Source organism: Mesoplodon densirostris, chromosome 12, assembly GCF_025265405.1.
Source record: "Mesoplodon densirostris isolate mMesDen1 chromosome 12, mMesDen1 primary haplotype, whole genome shotgun sequence".
NCBI lineage: Eukaryota > Metazoa > Chordata > Mammalia > Artiodactyla > Ziphiidae > Mesoplodon > Mesoplodon densirostris.
The window spans coordinates 32,330,446-32,351,320 of NC_082672.1; the positions used below are offsets into that span (position 1 = coordinate 32,330,446).

Consider the following 20,875-nt stretch of genomic DNA (forward strand, 5'->3'; position numbering starts at 1 on the left):
CCTCTCACTGTTGTGGCCTCTCCCTTGCGGAGCACAGGCTCCGGACGCGCAGGCTCAGCGGCCATGGCTCACGGGCCCAGCCGCTCCGCGGCATGTGGGATCTTCCCGGACCGGGGCACGAACCCGCGTCCCCTGCATCGGCAGGCAGACTCTCAACCACTGCGCCACGAGGGAAGCCCCCAGAAGTGATATTTTAAATATAGCTATAGTGACTGTCTAATTGGAGTGATCTAGTGTTGAGTCTTTTTTTTTTTCTTTTTTTAAGTGAATAATGACTTACTAATTTATTGCCTTTTGGGGGCGGGGGTGAATACAGTTCTCAAACCTTAAATCTTAGTTCTTAAACATTAAACCTTAGTTCTTAAACCTTAGTATGCACAAGAATCATCCAGTAAATTTATGGAAAACAGATTCTCTGACACCTCCCCCGCCTCCAGCCTCAGAGTTCTGCCCTTTCTCTTTCTCTGCATTACTAGATTAGTAATTCTTAAGGACTGTGAGCTTTTCTCATTCATTTTGGTTTTCTCCACAGTGCATAAACAGCCTGGTGGTGTATGTGTGTTTCCTTATTAAGTGCTTACTAAATGTTTGCCGGATGCATTCAGGAAGAACTTCCCAGAAGTGAATACCTGGACAAAGTTAATACTGTATTAATATTATGGATGGAGAAGACTAGAAAGACTTTTAATGCTAAAATGTTAGGTGTGTGCTGAAATTGGTTTTCAGTTAACCTGTTAAGCATTATTTTCAAACACTCTTTTCCTAGGCAAGATCATTTAAAACCATGATTATAAAATGCCAGGGAAGGGTTTTACTGGAAAAGGTGTAACAAAATAAGAGTAAATGGAGAAAAAGCATGTTAGTTTGCACAAGTATAGCAAGCCAGCTTGAAGGTCTTCTTAAAGAAGTTGTTCTCTAACACAAGCTACTGCGAATTGTTCAGCCCATTGGCAGCAGCACAGAAAACTGCCCTTTTCACCCTTTCCAGCACACAAATGTGGACAATTCATGGCTGGAACCTATCTTCAAGAGACTGCTGGCTTTATTGAAGCCAAATGTGTATAGTTTTTTATTTAGACACATGAAGGGCCTTCAGTGCTCTTGCCATATAGAAAGTAAACCACACAGAGATAATTAAGAAAACAAAAACACACAAAACACCCTCAACTTACTGTGTGTAAATACAGATGCAGACAGACATCACCTATTTGGTAGTAAATACAGCTCTGTTTTGTGCAGTCTTTACCCCTCTCAGTGTTAGCTGTGCTTTTAATATAGTAACTGCACAATAAATACTAATTGAATATAGGTGAAAGCAGGATGAGCACTGAGATAAATTAGTGACCGATTCTACATTTTTCATCTCTTCTGCTGTTTAAAAGAGTCCAATTATATTTTAGGATGAGTTTTCTAGTGGTGTGAGAAATTTAAAAATGTAACAGTAGTAAAGAGATTCTTTAATTGCCCGTTTAGCTCAAATCTGAATTAAATGTTCTCAGGCTGAACTTTTCTGACGTGGGCCAGAAAACCCATGTGTTTGAACAGTGAACTTGAGTGCTTTGACTTCTTATGCCAGGCCTCTGGATAACCTTGGGGCAGCTGTTCTTCTGTTGTTGTTTACTTATTCGAAAGTAAGTTTTGTGAAGGTGTAGGCAGTTAACTCAAGGAATGATTCTTTTTCTTTCTTTGGTGATTGTCTTACAGCCTGTTTCCTGCTGGCGTTGACTACCTCAGACCCCCCAGGGTAAAGACATCTCTAACAAGGAGGCCATTTCTTCCTACGCCTTCAATAGACACTTTCTCAAAAACAGTAACAATTAGATGTACTTTGAAGATGCTGTTAAGCTGATAAACAGTAGTGCAAAATCTCTTTGATATTCTGTTTTGTGGAAGGAGATGAAAGATGGTCTGGTTTATTACCGGTTAAGGTTAAATCAAGCAGTGAATGAAAGCATGTTCTCAATTAGTGCTTGTTTTACACCTGCAATTTATCTGTTTAAATTGGAAAGATAACCTACAGGGTGTGCCTCCTGTACTTACTAGCTTCAGGCAAGCCAGGTCTCTTTACCTACTAGACAGGTAAGATACTGCCTTTGAATTTTCAATTTGGATTCTTTGGTTTGCCTTCTAGTTTTCTTCCCAGTATAGTCTGTAGGATTTATTTGCTGGAAAAATTTAGTATACCTTTGAAAAGGAGTTCTGAACTTGAACATATTTTAAATTAGTGTTAATATTAGACTCTGAAAAATGTGGTTGTCTTTTATTAAATCAAAGTAATGGGTGTGTGTAATTGAATCGAGTTTCCTTTGCTTATCATTTTTGTCTGTGTGGTTTCTGGACAGTTTCTGACATTGTACCCTTTTGGAGAGGTTACCTTTGCGTCATGATTGGAACTTGTTTGAGGTTGTAAGTCATTCTGGGGAGACAGGAAATGTTCCCTGGAAAATACTGGGCTGATTTTCTTTTTCAGTTTGTGAATTATGAACTCGGTTCACCAGATTGCATTTTGGCATTTGACTCTCCCAGGGCAGAGTAGTGTCCAGCGTTATTTTGTGAGTAACTGCAGATGCCTTTTTGCCATTTGGGTCAGTTTGTTTGTTTGTTTGTTTGTTTTGGATTTGTTTATTTATAAATGATCTGTGAAATTTTAAGCCAAATGGGATACAAAGGAATTCGTGGTTTTCAAAGGTTCTTCTTTTATTTTGCATTCAAAAGGCAATTTTGCCTTTATTTTTGGAAGTTAAATATGTTACAGCTGTTGAGTAATTTACCACCGCTTGCTGTCACCTCCGCTGAAATAATTGAAGGAGAAAAATATAGATTTATTTTGTATGCCTGAATATTAAGCTGAGACAAACTTCATCTTTGCGGCTTTGTGTGATCCTTAAGATTGTAGAAAAACCCGAGATTCAAAAAGAAGATGTGAGGTTTTTTTTTTTTTTAATCAAAAGGCAGATGTACCTACTTTGACTACTTATTTGAAACATGACAAGTTGAGAATAGTGAGAAGCCAAGGACAATTAAGCTCGGGAAATGGCTTCACATGTTGCCTATTGCATCCCGCCCGGATGATTTGGATAAAACAGAAACAGCTGTGATGCCAAATGCCCTGTAAATTTTAACTGCCGGTGTAAAGTGTGGGGTTAGCAGTTCATGAGCTGACTTAATACAGAGCTTTGCCCACAGGTCTTCTGGTGACTTTTCAGCTTTCTTCACAAAAATGCAAGGTATTTGGGACCATTTCATATTGCTAAATGAAAAATGGTGTGTATTTGGCTCCATAAAGCAAGTAGCCTTGAGAGATGGGCCTGCCTAGAAATTGACTACATTTTTGTGGGAGAACGGGTGAAAAGGGCAGTTTCCTGTGTTGCTGCCAAAAGGTCTGAACAATTTGTAGTAGCTTGTGGCTGGAAAACAACTTCTGTGAGGCAAAAACAGCAACTGCAAACTGGTTCTGGGTATGTGTGAGAAAATGCTCTTCTTTCCTACTTGATTGTTGGGCTTTATAGAAATTTTATATAGTGAATTTTAAAACTCAACTGCTTAAAGTGGTGTTTTGGTTGACTTGGATAAGAACCTGGGGAAATATATTTGGAGGTAGCCCAAGTGGTGCATAGTGTGGTACTTAAAAAAGGGCAGCATTTATACTTTGCTTTTACTGTAACCATGGGCTTGGAGCGTAATCTGTTTTTCTCCTGCCTTAAAAAGTGCAGGTAAATCTTGGCATCTAATGCGTGTGTTTTTGCAGGAATGGATTTTTTTTTTTTTTTTTTTTTGGCGGTACGCGGGCCTCTCACTGTTGTGGCCTCTCCCGTTGCGGAGCACAGGCTCCGGACGCCCAGGCTCAGCGGCCATGGCTCACGGTCCCAGCCGCTCCGCGGCATGTGGGATCCTCCCAGACCGGGGCACAAACTCGTGTCCCCTGCATCGGCAGGCGACTCTCAACCACTGCGCCACCAGGGAAGCCCAGGAATGGATTTTTTTAGTTAACTTATTAGGCGTGTGTTTTCTTAGTTCTCTTGGGTGGTGTGTTCCATTTTGTATTAGAAGTATGTTTATAAAACATATGTGAAACTACTGGTAATTACCACTTCATGGTACTGACAGTGTGCCGGGCACCATGCTCATGTCCTTATATTGGCTATGTCATTTATTTCTCTGGAGAGGGAAAAAGCTTAGGATAAGTGTCAGGTAACTAGAAAATGGTTGAAAGCGGCCAGGATTTGGAGTCTGGTCTGTGCGTTACTAATTATATCAGAATAGTTACTATTTCAGATACTCATTTTGTAGAATTAAAATCTGTTAAAGATTTTTTTTTTTGGTAGAATGGGCTTGGATATGTGGAATAAAGATAGACTTGGTTTGATTTAGTTTTAATGTTTTCACTAAGCTCTCTTTCAGTTGCAGCTTTCACCAGATCTGAGGATCTGTATACTTATTGTTGCCTAAATTGTTTCTTAATAACTTAAATCCAAAATAAACAAACAAACAAACTGACCCAAATGGCAAAAAGGCATCTGCAGTTACTCACAAAACAACTTGTTGTTGCCTTATTGTTGCTCCAGACTTTACTTTTTTGGCCATAATTTTGACCTCCCTCTTCTCTTGGGGATATCTATTAGCTTTTCATTAAACTACAGACAATAGATGATTAAGGTATCACCCTTTTTTTTTTTTGCGGTACGCGGGCCTCTCACTGTTGTGGCCTCTCCCGTTGCGGAGCACAGGCTCCGGACGCCCAGGCTCAGCGGCCATGGCTCACGGGCCCAGCCGCTCCGCGGCATGTGGGATCCTCCCAGACCGGGGCACAAACCCGTGTCCCCTGCATTGTCAGGCGGGCTCTCAACCGGTGCGCCACCAGGGAAGCCCAAGGTGTCACCCTTTTCTTAACATTTTGCCCTGTTCATCAACATCAGTGTCTTCTTTATTTAGTAAATAGGCTGGTGCTCATAATCTAGCACAGTGATTCTCAACTGGGATGGGGATGGATAGGTGATTTTTGTCCTGTAGGGAACATTTGGCAATGTCTGGAGACATTTTTGATTGCCATGACTTGAGGATGCGCTACTAGCATTTCTGTGTAGAGGCCAGGAATGCTGCTAAACATCCTACAATGCACAGGACAGCTCTTCAGACAACAAAGAATTATCTGGCCAAAATGTCAAAGAGTGCAGAGGTTGAAATACCCTGACCTAGCTAACATAGGGCACAGACCAAATCTTATTAGAAACTGTTTCTGTTTTTGTGAGATTTTTTAAAAAAAATTTATTTAATTAATTAATTTATTTTTGGCTGCGTTGGGTCTTCTTTTCTGTGCATGGGCTTCTCATTGCGGTAGCTTCTCTTGTTGCAGAGCACGAGTTTCAGTAGTTGTGGCTCACGGGGTCTAGAGTGCAGGCTCAGTAGCTGTGGTGCATGGGCTTAGTTGCTCTGCGGCATGTGGGCTCTTCCCGGACCAGGGCTCGAGCCCACGTTCCCTGCATTGGCAGGCGGCTTCTTAACCACTGTGCACCCAGGGAAGTCCTGTAAGATTTTTTTAAAAATAAAAGAACAGCTCTGTTAATTTGGCAAGTTTTTATTCTCTATTCTAGAGGTGGCGGATGAGGGTATCCATCTGTCTGCTCACCTAGCCCTAAGCCAAATGACACAAGTTGACCTTGCACTGGATTCTATCTTCTAGCTGCTCCTTACCTTCATCCCCTGTCCTGACCTAGATGAGGTCACACCTTCAACTATTATTATCTGCCATTATCTTAGCCAGGATTAGTTGACTACCTCATGAGAATGCTACATGAAATACCTTAGCTTGGGGTGGGAGAAAAGCAAAAGAATGGAAGGAATACCCACTGAAGTTTTGACTGGGATGAAGGTCGTAGTGTGCCTCTCACCGTTATATTGAGTTCAGAGGATACAATTGTGAGTGATCTTCATAGGCCCACACATACCGACAGTGCCAACTGTTGACTAGCTTTTGTAAACTGAAAACAAATAGAATGGATGAATGGAATTTTCAGATAATCTGAAAAAGAAGAAATCTCTAGGTCCAATAGCTATCGCATAGCTGCCATATTTGTAGGGAAATTGACTGACTTTTGCATTTTGTCTTGTGAATTCTTGGGCCTAACCTTTGTGATTTTGATTAAATGTAACAAGTTGCAAGGAGCAACCTGTACTGGTATCTTGATGTCTTTGCAAGTACTTGGGAGGCTGTACCTCCTTTCTTTGCAACTTCATCCTTCAGAGATGGATTTTACCATCATTCTCTGCGCATCTGCTTTTTTGCAGGTTGCTTTAAGTAGGTATTTCTCAGAGTGAATTGTAATCATTGGCTTCCTCTCCTGCAGCCCTTACTAGGTTATGTGTCCTAGCACAGTGCTCGGTATATAGTGGCCATTCTCTACACATGGAGTGGATGAATGGAGGGGGAGGGAGGAGTAAGAGGAGGAAGAAACACCTGAGGAATCTTAAAACTCAGTAACAGAAGACAGTTGGTAGAGCTTTGGAAACTCAGGGTGCCAGAAAGGAGCCTAAGTAAGTGAAGGGTAGGAATTGTTATGTTAACATGACCTTATTGGTGTTGCTTGTGCTGTGCATTTTTTTTTTTTTTTAAATGTTAGCAGTCTGGCTGACTGAGGCGGGAAGGCTAGCCCGTGGCCTCGGCCATATCTGCAGGTCTAAGTGGTGTTCATGTCTTTTACCTGAGGTTCCTCTAAGCTAAATTACCCTCTTGCTCTGAAGGACATATAGCCTTTGCATGTTCTCAAATCTACCTATTTTCTGGCATATGTGGTTTCAGTCTGGATTTCTCAACTGAGTAGTCAGGTCGTGTATGGCCCCTCTCCAGCAAGAACTGAGATAGATAGATAGATAGATAGATAGATAGATAGATAGATAGATAGATAGATATTGGCTGCGTTGGGTCTTCATTGCTGTGTGCAGGCTTTCTCTAGTTGCAGTGAGCAGGGGCTACTCTTCGTTACGGTGCGTGGGCTTCTCATTGCAGTGGCTTCTCTTGTCGTGGATCACGGGCTCTAGGTGCGTGGGTTTCAGTAGTTATGGCACACGAGTTCAGTAGTTGTGGCTCGTGGGCTCTAGAGCACAGGCTCAGTTGTGGCGCACGGGCTTAGTTGCTCTGCGGCACGTGGGATCTTCCCAGAGCAGGGATCAAACCTGTGTCCCCTGCATTGGCAGGCAGATTCTTAACCACTGTGCCACCAGGGAAGTCTCAAGAACTGAGTTTTAAAGTGATAGAAGTAACCCTTGAAACGCTGCAGTGATTTCCCTGTGGCAGCTCTCTTACAGCACATTGAGTTCTGGTCTTGACCTTTTATTGTCTCCTTGGGCAAATTTGCTAACTTAGCTTTCACTTCTCCTGGCCCCTGAATTTCAAGAGACACAGCTTTATTTTGCTCTGGGGTTTATTATGTGCCTGAGTGCCACTGTTAGTGGCCTGGGTTAGAATAAACAGCAACTCTGTAATGCACCTGTTTTGTTTTTCTGTTGAATTACATAAAAACGTTTATTAGACATTTTGATTCAAAACAGAGATAATTATGGGAAAAGCTGTTTCTTTCAGCAAAAGGCCCACTAGCCAGGCACCAGTGCTTATCACTGTGGCCACGCCGTTGGACTTGTCCCTTGTAAATTGAACATGCCTGATTGCACAGGTGTTTGCATGGCTGAACAAATTATATTTGGACAATGAACTGTTATGCCTGACAGTGATTAGAGAGGCAGGGCAGAGTTGCACATGGACTACTTTGGTAAGAGAATTGAGAGAATATTACCAAACATTTTTGTAAAATAAGAGAAAACCAAGACTTTTTCTTTTCTTCTTTAATGGTTAAATGCCCTTAAACTTGTTAATATTGGAAGTCAGCCTTGTACTGGGCAGATTTTTTAAGAAAAAGAATGGCTAGTAACTTTTTTGTTTCTTTACTTATAACATTGACTTTGTTGAACACTCTCTGGTTTTCTTTATTGGAGGACAGCTGTAGTTAGATTGTGGCTGAGATCATAGGAAGATCCAGTATCCAGTGTCATATTTTTTGTCTGTCATTTTTTTTGCTTTATGTATAAGTGTGAAATCTATGTTCAGGAGAGTGGCGGTGTGGGTTGACTAGGGAACTGTCGTAGGATATATCGAGATCTCTACGAGTCCTGTTAAAGTTCGTGACCACGAATTTGAATGGAGAAAAGTTATCATCACATGTTTTTTTTTTTGGCGGCATGGGTGCAAGGCTGAAGTAAGGCTGGAGTTAGGTGGAGCCACAGAGCACACAGATGTGCTGGAGGACAGCGGGGCTGGGAGCTGAGGATCTAGTGGTGGCCCCTGGAATCCAAGCTGCGGAAGTAGGGTAGTGAAGACAGGGCAGCGGGAAGGTGGTGGAGGCACAGGCTGCTCAGGGCCAAAGTAGTTGGGGGTGGTGGTTCAGGAAGCAGGGCGGAAGGGGATCAGAGGTTGGGACGAACGAAAATGAGGTAATGGTAGGATTATATATAGGTCTGGGGCAGGATTTCCCAAGAAATCATTTTAGAAGGTCGTGACTGGCATTTAGAAAATGAATAAACAGCATGAGAGTTGGGGCTTTATCTAGCCTACACAGAATTCTACCTGAATTGAAAAAAGAAGCCTTCCCCTTTGGGAAAAGTTTTCCATCAGCAATTATCGTACCTTGGATCCACCTCCCTGGCTGGAGTGGAGCTCTGCCACTGCATGAATCTTCCCCTTGGGAGAAGAAAGAGAAAGGGGAGTGGAAGGAAAGAGGTGCCCCTTTTTCCGCTGAGGCAGCCCGCTGGCAGGGAGAAGGCTCACTGCGGAGAGGGGCTGGGGCTGGATTTGGCACAGAATGCCTGGGCTTAGGCTTTAGGCCTGATCAGAGCGACCATTTGAAAACTGTGTTTCCACTAAAACTGGGTGTGTTTACCGTGTATTTGTGAACTGGGTTGGGATGTAAATGTTTTACTCTGGGTCACAAAAAAATTGAAAGCTAGTGTTTGGGAATCGTGGCAATGGGTAACTGAGGGTGCGGAGGGCAGGATCACGGGGTTCGCTTTTAAAGTAGGAACCAACGCGCACGCGTGCGCGCATGCACCCATACCCACACCCACACCCACACCCCTCTGCTCTGTGCCTTAGAGAAAGGAGTAGGTAGGAGTATGGGTAATAAAAACGATTTCGATTTGGGATTCAGCCCCCATCTCCCCTAGTAGAGACTACACGTGGTCGGGTGGTAGAGAAAAGTATGACCCAGGTATCGGTTGACCTTCTGGCTCAACACTGGGTCTGTGGAGCTTCCCTGTCAGACTGAGGGAAATAGATTGGAAAAAAGTCGGTGTGTGGGTCATCGCCAAGATTCTGTACTTCTGTAAAAGCTGGGGGGTGAGGAGAGGGGGCTTTTGATGTGCTCTGGGTCATAGGGAGAGAGCTTTCTGCAACTTAGAGTTATGGTGACCATATAACACGTAATCAGCCGTAGAAAATTGAAAATTAATTTTTAGAGGGTTGTGAGGGGAAAAAACTCAGTGAAAGATCAAGTAGACAGTCGTGGGAATTGTGAGATACAAGTTCTGGCTTCTTCTGCTGTCCTGATGATTTTTAAAAAATAAATTAGCATTAGCATCCCAGTGTGATCTTGGCTTTGCCTTTAGAAATGTGAAACAGACAAACACATCTGGATGTTCCTGGTCCATCTCCCATTGCTTTTTTTTTTTTTTTTTTTTTTTTTTTTTAGTACGCGGGCCTCTCACTGTTGTGGCCTCTCCCGTTGTGGAGCACAGGCTCCGGACGCGCAGGCTCCGCGGCCATGGCTCACGGGCCCAGTCACTCTGGGGCATGTGGGATCTTCCCAGACTGGGGCACGAACCCGTGTCCCCTGCATCGCTAGGCAGACTCTCAACCACTGCGCCTTCAGGGAAGCCCTCCCATTGCTTTGAGTAGTAAAATCTTGACAGTAAATTGTAAGGCCTTGTGTGGCTTTCTAGACTGAACTTGGGAGGTGGAGAGTTTCGTTTCCCTTCGTACTGGACCATGTTGGTCGGGTGTTGGCAGTGGGAAGCAGGTGGCCACAGTTCCGTGGCTCTTAAAAAAGGGATCAGGGCACTGTGGAGTGGGGAGTTAGGTGGTTTGGGCGGAGGCCCAGTTTCCCATGGATCCTTATCCCCAGTTTCCAAGAGTTGCCATGCCAACCCCTGGTCAGGTACCCAATCTCTGGGTGGGCCCCTGGCTGGAGCAGTGGTGGGATCAGGATTCTTCATCGGGCTGTCTAGTATGAATGAAGGATGGCAGAAAGGGTCATCCCCCGCTCATTCTTCTGGGGAGCAAATGTGTTTTAATTGAAACTCCTTATGTGTGTTTTCCTTAGAAGTGTTAAAATTTGCAGTTAAGTTTTCAAGTACTTTCAGGTGTGTTATAGATTAATTGGACCTTCTTAAGCAGGCTTGGGGAATTAATATTCCTTTTAATGACTGTTTCTGGGGGAGAAAAATAATAATAGCTAACATTTACTTAGAGTTTACTTTATGTCAGAAACCGTCATTCTATATTATTTTATCTTACCTACAGATAGCCAAGAATTAGGTTTTCTTAGCTTCATTTTACAGAATAAGGATTGAGGCTCTCGTCTCCAGCTTCCCTTGTGTCATCCTCCTCTCAACCCCCACTGTGCTCACTCTGTCCCCAGGCAAGTCCTCACTTCATCTTGGGTTGGCGTGCATGTATGTTTTTTTTCCCCCCAAGGCAATGACTCAAAATCTGGCCTATCATGAGTCAGGGGTTGCCTATAGACAGGCGTGCAGAATTAGTCCTTCTCAGGCCTGCTGGATGTTAAGTAACGGTTTAGAGCTGCTGAAGTTTGACCTTCAAGGATGGTGCTGGTTGTATCTGCTGTGCTCTACGAAATGTTTAAAGCTGAAAAGTTGTAAATGCTGGATTCCTAAGCCGAGTACAGTCAAGTGTGACTGTGAGGTTTCTTGGGCCAGGAAAGACTGTTTTTATGTTAAATAGCATTGGGTGGCCTAAGCTGCATTCCAGAGACAGTTCAGAGCCATGGCTGGTAATGACATCACCTCCACAGGTGCTAAATCATTCTTTTTTTTTTTTTTTTAATATAGCCTGCCCATGCCTTTTTTTTTTTTTTTTTTTTTTTTTTTTTTAAAGGACGTTTAAGTACTGCTGTGAGGTTTTGTTGCAAAATAAGTATGAAATCCAATTCTGGGTGTGTGTGTGGAAGTAGGGAGATGAAAATACAGTGCTTTTGGAAGACCACGCACTTCCAGAAATTCCAGTTTTAGGTTACTTGCGTTCAATCACTCCCAAGAGATTTTTATGGGGAAGGGTGGGGACAGTGGAGGGGATTCAGACTAGATGAGAAAAGTAGTTGTGGAAAAACAAAGTTGAGGGGCTTTCCCCCTAATCCAAGTCGGGCCTGTAATGTTTCCAAGAGAACTCTGATATCCCGTGTATTTCATAGAGGCTGAAGAGCTCTGATTCCAAATGTCAAGCTTGGATGAAAGGGATTGAATCTTTTTCATGATAAATGTATGTGTTTGTTGAATAAAACTTGGAATACAGAGAAACAAATAATAAGAGCCAGCCTTATTCCCACTTTCAGACATAATCATTTAATATTATATTGTTTTTATTATTTATAACCATACATTCTGTGGTTTAAATACTTCAGTAAATGCATATTTGTATACGTTTCACAAAGTAGGGCTCATACTATATGTTTGGTTTTGCCATGCCAAGTAGTTTTTTTAGAATGTAGAACTTTAGAACTATGAGGTACTTTAAGAGGTAATGAATCCTCCCTGTCTTTATTTTATAGATGAGAAAATTTAGTAAAATGAAGTGAAATGACTTGCTCTTAATTCCCATGACTTTCAGAGCTGGCATTAGAACTGGTTCCACCTAGCCCAGTATACTTTTAACTATCCCATTCTGCCTATTTAACTGGTGAAAATTTGTGAAGTATTATCCTCTAGGATAAATTAGAAAGCATTGCCCCAGAGAATTTATTGAATCCATCTCATATAACTTTGAGTCTGAAAAAAAGTGAAACATTGAGACTACCCAAACACACCTGTGTAGTTAACTTAATTTGCCCCAAGTGATTTGGAGAAGTTTAGAAACCATTATGAGATGGCTGGATTGCTGCTATTTTAGGATTATTTGATGTGAACCTGAAAGGAGTGAAGTTTGAAAATGTATGTTTTACACTAAGCATAAGTGTCTTTGAAGTGTTTCTTTTCTGCCATGTTAAAACAATAAATGTCTCCAAACTTTTTAGTGGTTTTGCCAAACTGTTAGTTATCATCTCCTATGCCAAATTTCTTCTACTCTGGAATTATATTTGCCTTATTTTGCTGAATTCCTGTAGGAGTTCTTAGCTGTATAATTCCTTTGGCAGTTGCTCACACAAGTCTTAACGGCATTTCTTCAACTGTTATCTTGAAATGTGGGCACGTTATGAATGTTAACCTTCCACGGGGTTGTGTGAATGAGCAGTCTGGACTCAGCTCAAGGCCAAGGACGTTGTCTTGTCATTTTCCTTCTTTCCTTCTACTTCTCTCCCCTCCGCTTTGTCTCATCTCCGTAGTACTAGCAGGGCACCTTGTAGGCTCACCCTATTATTACTATAACTTGTTAAAAGGGTTCTGAACACATTTAAGGCAAATTAGGGAACATGGCCTCCTCTCTCCTCTCTGTGAGTTGATAGTCCTGCTGGTAATGCGGATTTCAGGAATATCTCTGCAGAAAAAGCAAGTCTAGCATGATTTGCACATTGCTTTGGTCGGTGGGTATTTAGATGTCCTTTTTGAGGCAGTTGTTATGGATTCAGACAATATACTGGCACACACAGCCTCAGACTCACTGTCACCTCTGTTTGACCTTAGTTAATCTAGAAGAAACCATATAAAACAGCTGACGGGAGGGCTCCTGGAGGGCTGTCTGAAAAGTAGGTGATGGAGAATCCTGTTTTTGTTTTTCTTGGAAGAATTCCTCTACAAGAAGTCTTCAGCATATTAAATTCTGCATCTTGAAGACTTATGATTTTGTACATTTCTTGACTTTCTATATTGAGAGAAGAATTGAAGTTGGGATGAGGGGAATGAAGAAACTTACTGTTGAAAATCTCAGGAGTTAGGGAGTGGGGAAGAAAGGAAATAATTGCTGGGATATGTTTGTAGTTGGGGGAAGACGGAAAGGGAGTAAGAATGGAAAGAGATCGAGAAATAAGGATGAAAAGCCAAATATTAGGGTGGGGACAAAATCTGAATGTCATTTGGCAAAGTTGATTATACTTTTGGGTTTTTTCCAGAAGTTTTTCAAATGATTGGGGTGGGTGGGGAAATTCCACTAGAGATGACAGCTTAAGTGTTGGAGGAATATAATGGAAATATCCTGAGTGACTAAAGTAGGAAGAAACAGAATTAAGAAAATTCTGTTTCTTTCTTTTTTTCTGGCATTGCTCTGTGTTTCTTATGATGCTGTGCTTAATTTATTCCAAAAAGTTTGTTCAGTGTGGTATAAAGAATCTCCTTTTTGATCAACTCCTTTTTTTCCTGTCTCTAAGCTGCTTGCCTTAGAATAGGTGTGGAGGCCTCCCCATCACCCAACTTGCTCACTGTGGAGAAGTGTTAGGACATAGAACATGGGATGCAAAAGGAGACCAATTCTAGGAGCTGGCAGCACAGGGCAGCACCCACATCACTCAGGGACCAAGTACACTTGTATGATGTGTGTGCACGCACAAGTGTGTTCTTTTTCCTTAAAGAAGTCTCGTGTTGCTAGAGTGTGATCTTATTTCTCTTGCGAAGTCTTTTTAAATTCATTATATTTAAGTAATAATGGCTCTGCATACTTTCCATCTCTTTGGAATTATTTTCTACCTGTTTCTGTTTGGTTCAGTGAAAAGAGTAAAATAATTTGGGAATCAATTTTACGATTGGAAAAGGAACACTACCTCCTAAAGATATTTATGTTTACCATTGGGTTCTAGTATCAGTCGTATTATTTCCTGACCCGGGGCTGGGCCGCTTCTGACATAAGCGTTAGGAACTGAATTGTGTCAGCACCGCTACTTAAGGCGTTTATCTTAATCCAGGCGTCCTTGGATCGTGCCAGCGAGCAAGGTGGTAGCAGTGATCGCAGAGCTGGGCTACACGTGTGAGTTCCGAGGAGCTCCGGTGATTACCCAGTGAATCCATTCCTGGTAAATGTGAGTCGGTGTTTTTCTTTAGATGCTCTGTTTTGAACACATGAGAGGCAGTGGTATTTAAGTTATTTACAGTGTCATTCTCCTAAGACGGAATGAATATCCCTGAATTCTATCTCACAGGGCCCTGTTGTGCAGCAGAGGTAAGTAGAGGATGACTACCAGTGAGGCACCAGCCGCAGAGCTGGTTGAGATACGGTCGAGATATTGGTATTTGGGTTGGTTGGCTTTTCTGGAAGATAAGCTTATATTGTGTTTATATACGTATATCCTAAAAGTTCTTTGTGACTGTTACACAATATATTTAAGTGTTCCAGAAGAATAAAATAGTGCGTTTCTTGTCTTATGGCTTCGGTCTGATAGCCACGGCTGCTGCTTTCTTGCGCAGGTACCCCTTCACTTTTTCCTTGTTCCTGCTTTCTGCCCTCATTTTCTGTGCCACCTTGAGCGGTGAAAGGAAGATCTTCCATACTTCCATCTGATAAATGCTTTGTATGAAGGAGAGATTATGACAATGCCTGTAGTTTAAAAAAAAAAAAAAGTAGCCACTAGTCTACTTTTTTTTTTTTTTTTTTTACTGTTTTTAAGCCTGTGGGGAATTGGAAGCTCCACAGTACGAGGTGCATTGGGGAAAGAAAAACCAAGAGGAAAGCGTGTTTTGGAAAAATGAGCTGCATTTGAGAAAACGCTGAGGGGCAAATTCATTCAGAAACATGAGCTCATCACCTGGTTGATATAATAAGTTCATGCAAATGAGAAATACCTGGCCAGGAGGTTAGGTTGCTGCCTTTTCTTACAATATTCTTTAAAAAAAAAAAAAAAAATCCCTCAGTCACTTAGCTCAGTTTAGAATTTCTTAGATTCTTTGGTGTTTGTGATACAAAGGATTGGCTACATTATTTTTTCAGGCACCTCCCAGACCTAAACTTACATGATTCAGGAGGACTGTATATCCCAAAACATATTATCATAGGACTTACTCCAGAGCCATTTCTATTTTCTTCTTGCTTCTCTTAGAATTCAGTACCTTTTTGAAGATAACAACCTTTTAGGTCAGTCTTAACCCATGAGAACCAATCATGCAGGTGAAGATAGTAAGTCCTACACTCCTCACATTTTCCTTGTATGAATCTTAAAAGATGGCATGAGATTTCTCATTATAAATGTGCCAAAATAGTGTTTATTCCATTAGAGTATCGTTTAGTTTAATATTAGGCTTACTTTATTGAATCATTAAGGTGATTATCTTGGTTAATAGAAAAATAAGATGATGATGCCTGGAATTGTTTGGAAAAATAGGTGCCCTCAGTTTCTGTTTTTAAAGGTGTTTTCTGATACCCTCATTTCTTTCTACCCAAATGGACTAAGCATAGCTTTGTACAAAGTGGTGTGTGTTTTGCTCTGGGGGATACAGAGATGATGAGTAAGACAGACTTGTTAAGTATGGTGGGTAAGATGTGGGCATAGGTCCAGTACTGTAGAAAAGTGCTGAGCTCTGGAAGCGGGGAAGGGAGTGCTGTGGGCATCTGGAGGAGAGAAGGATGGCAGGGAAGTCTTTGGCAAGGCCATAGGCTGGTAACTGGATTTTGCCCGATGGTGGTGGTGATGGGCATGCTTCTCAGTTTGCTCACTTCTGAGAAGAGCTGGAGGAGTGAGCCTGGAGACTCTTGGCTTTTCCCCCCTCAACAATAGAAATCATCATGGATAGTACCGAGCAGAAAAGCTAGAAAGGAGGGTCTGGCCAGGGCCTGCATGTCAGGTGGAAGACTTTGGGTTTTTTTCCTGCAGTTACTGAGGTTTTCCAAACAGGTGAATGATGTGATCAGAACTGGAGTTTAGGAAGATTAGGTGGGTAGCCCTATTCAGAGTAGGGCTAACAAATTTATGAGAAAAAATTTACCTTTTGGTAATTTATTTACTGGTTTTACTTACTTTAATCAGAGTCTACTGTTTGTAATTATAACTGCGTTTTTTTCCTACAGTACAAAAATCATCAAACTGTTTTTTAGGGCATTCTCCACTGAAGATAACTAAGTATATACACTTCAGATAAAAGTGAGGAACCTTCTCCACCAAATATATTTAGTTATTTATTTTGTAATTAATCCTGACTCTTGGCATTCTCTTGCTGGTTTTTTTTTTTTTTTTCTGAAGGCATTTCTTAAGCCCTTCTCATAACAGTGTTTTGAAGACATTACTTGATGGAGTGGGTATATCCTGATTTCCTCTCTACCTCTAATTTATTAAGCATTTAGTTCCATTTCAGTATGCTATTTTAGGACATTTCTTGTCCCATTTTTGACAGTAGTTTGTCTTTAATCCTTGTGAACATTATTTGATGTTGTTAGTCTTGAAATTCAAAGTAAAGGTATCTTGGAAAGAAAGAAGAATCTCATAGCTAATAAGTGAAAGAGTTGGAATCAAAACTCACGTCTGCCCGTTACTGAATCATTTTATACTGAGTCATTTTACATCTACAAGTCTCAATTTCCTTATCTGTAAAATGGAGGCGTTGACAGTACATTTCTAATACAGTGTCTTTGGGAAGTTAAGTGAAATGATAAGTGTGCTGGCATAGCTTGTTTATAAGCCATCTTTTAAACAAAATGAATTATAGATGCACAGTGTTTATGAATCTAACATCGTTGATTCAACTGATAAGTAATTTTATATTTTGAATTTTAAAGTTATTTTTCTTTTCAGATTTACAATTTGAAATTACCCAACTTTTAAAACCTTAAGCACTCTTTTACTTTTCGGTACTATAATGAGTGAAACTTGTACTCTCAATAGTTTCTTTTAATTCTTCACAGACTGTCATTCTACACGTTCAGCTCTGTTTTGTGTTAATTTTTACTGCCTTTCCCCCATGAAATACAATAGTCCTGTAGTGTCCTAGTGGAAACATTGTTCTCTTTGTTTGGGCTAAAGAAGTGCCTTTGTCATTCCTTTGAGACATTCTGCAGATGCCATTTTGCAGTTCTGAAAAATATGTCGCTGTCCTCCTTGCGCTGTGTTAAATTGTGTGTGTGTATGGCTTGGTATTTTAATGAAGTTGTAGTGAAAACTTGACAGTGATACTTGTCATATGATGATAAAACAAAGAAAGGTTCTTTCCTGATTGAATGTAGATACGTGTTCCCTGTCTCTATAGTGGTGTGTGGTCTGAAAGTAGATCCGTCCTGCACTCAGATGTTTGATGCTTTTTGACTAACTTCATAGGAAACTGTTAAAACAACTTCTTCTGACATGGACTGCTTTTTAAAGATCTCTTAATTTATATGTTCTGAATAGCATTTTAAGTGGCAAGTACACAGTCTAATTTGCTAAGTGGCTTTAATCCTTGTAGTAAGAAGTGGGGCAAAAATCTTTTGGGAAATTACCCTGATAAAATCCAGGAAATTCCTTTCATTCTTTTAAATCCAGTTAAAATCTAACTTTTAAAAAAGGCCTCTGATGTAACAGTGTCTGAAAGCATGTGCTTCTTAGAGTAATTTCTTGTAGATAGTGCCAAGCTCAAGGAAGTATAGCCTGAATGTACCTCTGTGTTTTAGGTAAATCTATACCACATGGACGTGACCAGTTTATTATAACTTTGCTGGGACTTAATCATCCTGTTTTGCACTGCTTTAAAAGTGCTAAAGCAGGAGTATAGAAATACAGGGAGAAAGCTTCATATTTTTTATTTTAATGGACTTTATTAAGATATTTCTTAATTATAATAATATATGTTCAGTGGAGAAAACTTGGTAATATGGAAAAATACAAATAAAGCAAAATTTCCCATTGCCCACATTCAGAAACAACCATTGTTACTGTTTTGGCTGAGCATTTCCAGTGTTTTATCTGTGAATTTACACATGGGGTAAAATCAGAGCATTATCCTTTTTTTTTTTTAAACGATTCTTTAAAAAATTTTTAATTTTATTTATTTATTTTTGGCTGCGTTGGGTCTTTGTTGCTGCACGTGGGCTTTCTCTAGTTGCAGTGAGCAGGGGCTACTCTTCGTTGCAGTGTGCAGGCTTCTCATTGCGGTGACTTCTCTTGTTGTGGAACACAGTTGCAGACCACAGGCTCTAGGCGCATGGGCTTCAGTAGTTGTGGCTTGTGGGCTCTAGAGCGCAGGCTCAGTAGTTGTGGCACACGGGCTTAGTTGCTCCGTGGCATGTGGGATCTTCCCAGACCAGGGCTCGAACCCATGTCCCCTGCATTGGCAGGCAGATGTTTAATCACTGTGCCATCAGAGGAGCCCCAGCGTTATCTTTTTAAACTTGCTTATTTTCCCTTGGAAAAATACAGTGAATGTATCTCTAAACTCTTTTTTTTTTAAATTGTGAAGTATAGTTGATGTACAATATTGTTAATTGCAAGTGTACAGCAAAGTAATTCGGTTATACGTATGTATATATCTATATTCTTTTAAAAATTCTTTTCCATTATAGTTTATTACAGGATATAGAAGATTGTTCTCTGCACTATCCAGTAAATCCTCGTTGTTTTTCTATTTTACATATGATAGTGTGCATCTGTTAATCCCATACTCCCAACTTATTCCTCCCTCCCTTCCCCTTTGGTAACTGTAAGTTTTTTTTCTGTCTGTGTCTTTAAATTCTTTTTTTTTAAAATATAAATTTGGGCTTCCCTGGTGGCGCAGTGGTTGAAAGTCCGCCTGCCGATGCAGGGGATACGGGTTCGTGCCCCGGTCTGGGAAGATCCCACATGCCGCGGAGAGGCTGGGCCCGTGAGCCATGGCCGCTGGGCCTGTGCGTCCGGAGCCTGTGCTCCGCAATGGGGGAGGCCACAACAGTGAGAGGCCCGCGTACAGCAAAAAAAAAAAAAAAAAAAAAAAAAAAAAAAAAAAAATATATATATATATATATAAATTTATTTATTATGGCTGCATTGGGTCTTCATTGTTGCACGCGGGCTTCCTCTAGTTGCAGTGAGCAGGGGCTACTCTTTGTTGCGGTGCGCAGGCTTCTCATTGTGGTGGCTTCTCTTGTCGTGGAGCATGGGCTCTAGGTGTGCGGGCTTCAGTAGTTGTGGCTCGCTGGCTCTAGGGCGTAGGCTCAGTAGTTATGGCGCAGGGGCTTAGTTGCTCTGCAGCATGTGGGATCTTCCCGGACCAGAGATTGAACCCCCTGTCCCCTGCACTGGCAGGCGGATTCTTTTTTTTTTTTTTTTTTAAACATCTTTATTGGAGTATAATTGCTCTACAGTGGTGTGTTAGTTTCTGCTTTATATTAAAGTGAATCAGCTATACATATACATATATCCCCATATCTCCTCCCTCTTGCGTCTCCCTCCCACCCTCCCTATCCCATCCCTTCAGGTGGTCAGAAAGCACCGAGCTGATCTCCCTGTGCTATGCGGCTGCTTCCCACTAGCTATCTATTTTATGTTTGGTAGTGTATATATGTCCATGCCACTCTCTCACGTTGTTCCAGCTTACCCTTCCCCCTCCCCGTGTCTTCAAGTCCATTCTCTACGTTGGCAGGCGGATTCTTAACCATTGTGCCACCAGGGAAGTCCTGTAAATTCTTAAGGTAGTAGTACTTAATTTTGGAAATGTTACTCCATAGGGCATTCATGCGTTAGATGGACTCACTTGAAAGTTCTCAGTTAGTAGAAAGTCCGTGCATTTTTTGCCTAAAGATATACGAGTCAGAAAAGGATAGGCTAATCATTTTGGATGTTTTCCAGGATCATAAAAGCATAATAAGTCTATATTAGAACTGTTAAGAAGCCTTTGAAACAAGTAAAGATCTGATCACATAAGCCCTGGCTTGTCCTGGACAGCTGGCTCACTGATTTCCAACAAGAGCTGATTCTGCTGTGGCCCGACTCCTGTCGTCTGGGGCAGAGGTACACAGGGATTACAGTGTGTGTATATGTCTAGCCATCAGCTGGGCTTGTTTTAGACAGTGATACCAAGCCCTGTGTCATCCCATTCCATCTGTTTCTTTTAAAAATAAATATACAATTGGTACAGGACAGATCCTGTTACAATAAACTCCATGGCAGAAATAAACTTTCTTTACATGGTTATTCCTATATCATTAAAGGTTGAGGTGGGAGGAAACCCTCCCCCTGCTATTGGTGGATACTCAGACCAGTCCTTCTCCAGAAGACAAGAAGAACCTCAAGCCTGGTTCTTATTACTCTAGGATCCAATGGGAAGAATATTTACTTTTGATATTAAGATGGTAAGAGAGCAGAAACAAATTTCCTTGTTATAACTGCTGTTTTGTTTGTTCATTCAACATTTATTGAATTAGTTGTTCTCATATATATAGTTAACATGGAATTACAGGGGATAATGGGAAGAGATAAAAAGGGATTCAGGAGGAGGATATGAGATACCTGAATTATGGCTGAACCCAAATGGCTTGAATAGATCTAGGCAAATTCTTTATAGAGCGTGGCTGACAATGGTGGGAGGAAAAGATCAGGGAGATGGTGACAAGGGGGGAGTTAGGTGTGGCAGCTCAGTTGATTACTTAGGAGTGCTACATTCCACCCTTTTTGTCTAATATATATGTATGTACACACACATTTCTATACATTTAAGTATAATGTATGTTTGTGTGTATATCACCTTACATAGGTCAGCTGCAGGTACAGTCCTGCCCTCCCCAAGCACGGTCCATACAAAG

The 20,875-nt window shown here is 41.3% G+C and overlaps 1 protein-coding gene across 19 annotated transcripts in view; it reads left to right on the forward strand.

The window, feature by feature from the left end:
- The window catches only part of EPB41L2 (erythrocyte membrane protein band 4.1 like 2), a 272,775-nt gene that overhangs the window by 47,089 nt on the left and 204,811 nt on the right, over positions 1-20,875 (forward strand). For 14 of the 19 annotated variants that reach the window (XM_060114858.1, XM_060114849.1, XM_060114850.1 and 11 more), the window contains exon 2: positions 14,109-14,222. The exons of 4 other annotated variants lie outside the window; for them this stretch is intronic. The gene's annotated coding sequence lies outside the window, so the exon portion shown is untranslated. The remainder of the gene's footprint in view (positions 1-14,108; positions 14,223-20,875) is intronic. One more of the 19 variants, XM_060114844.1, reaches the window with a different exon arrangement.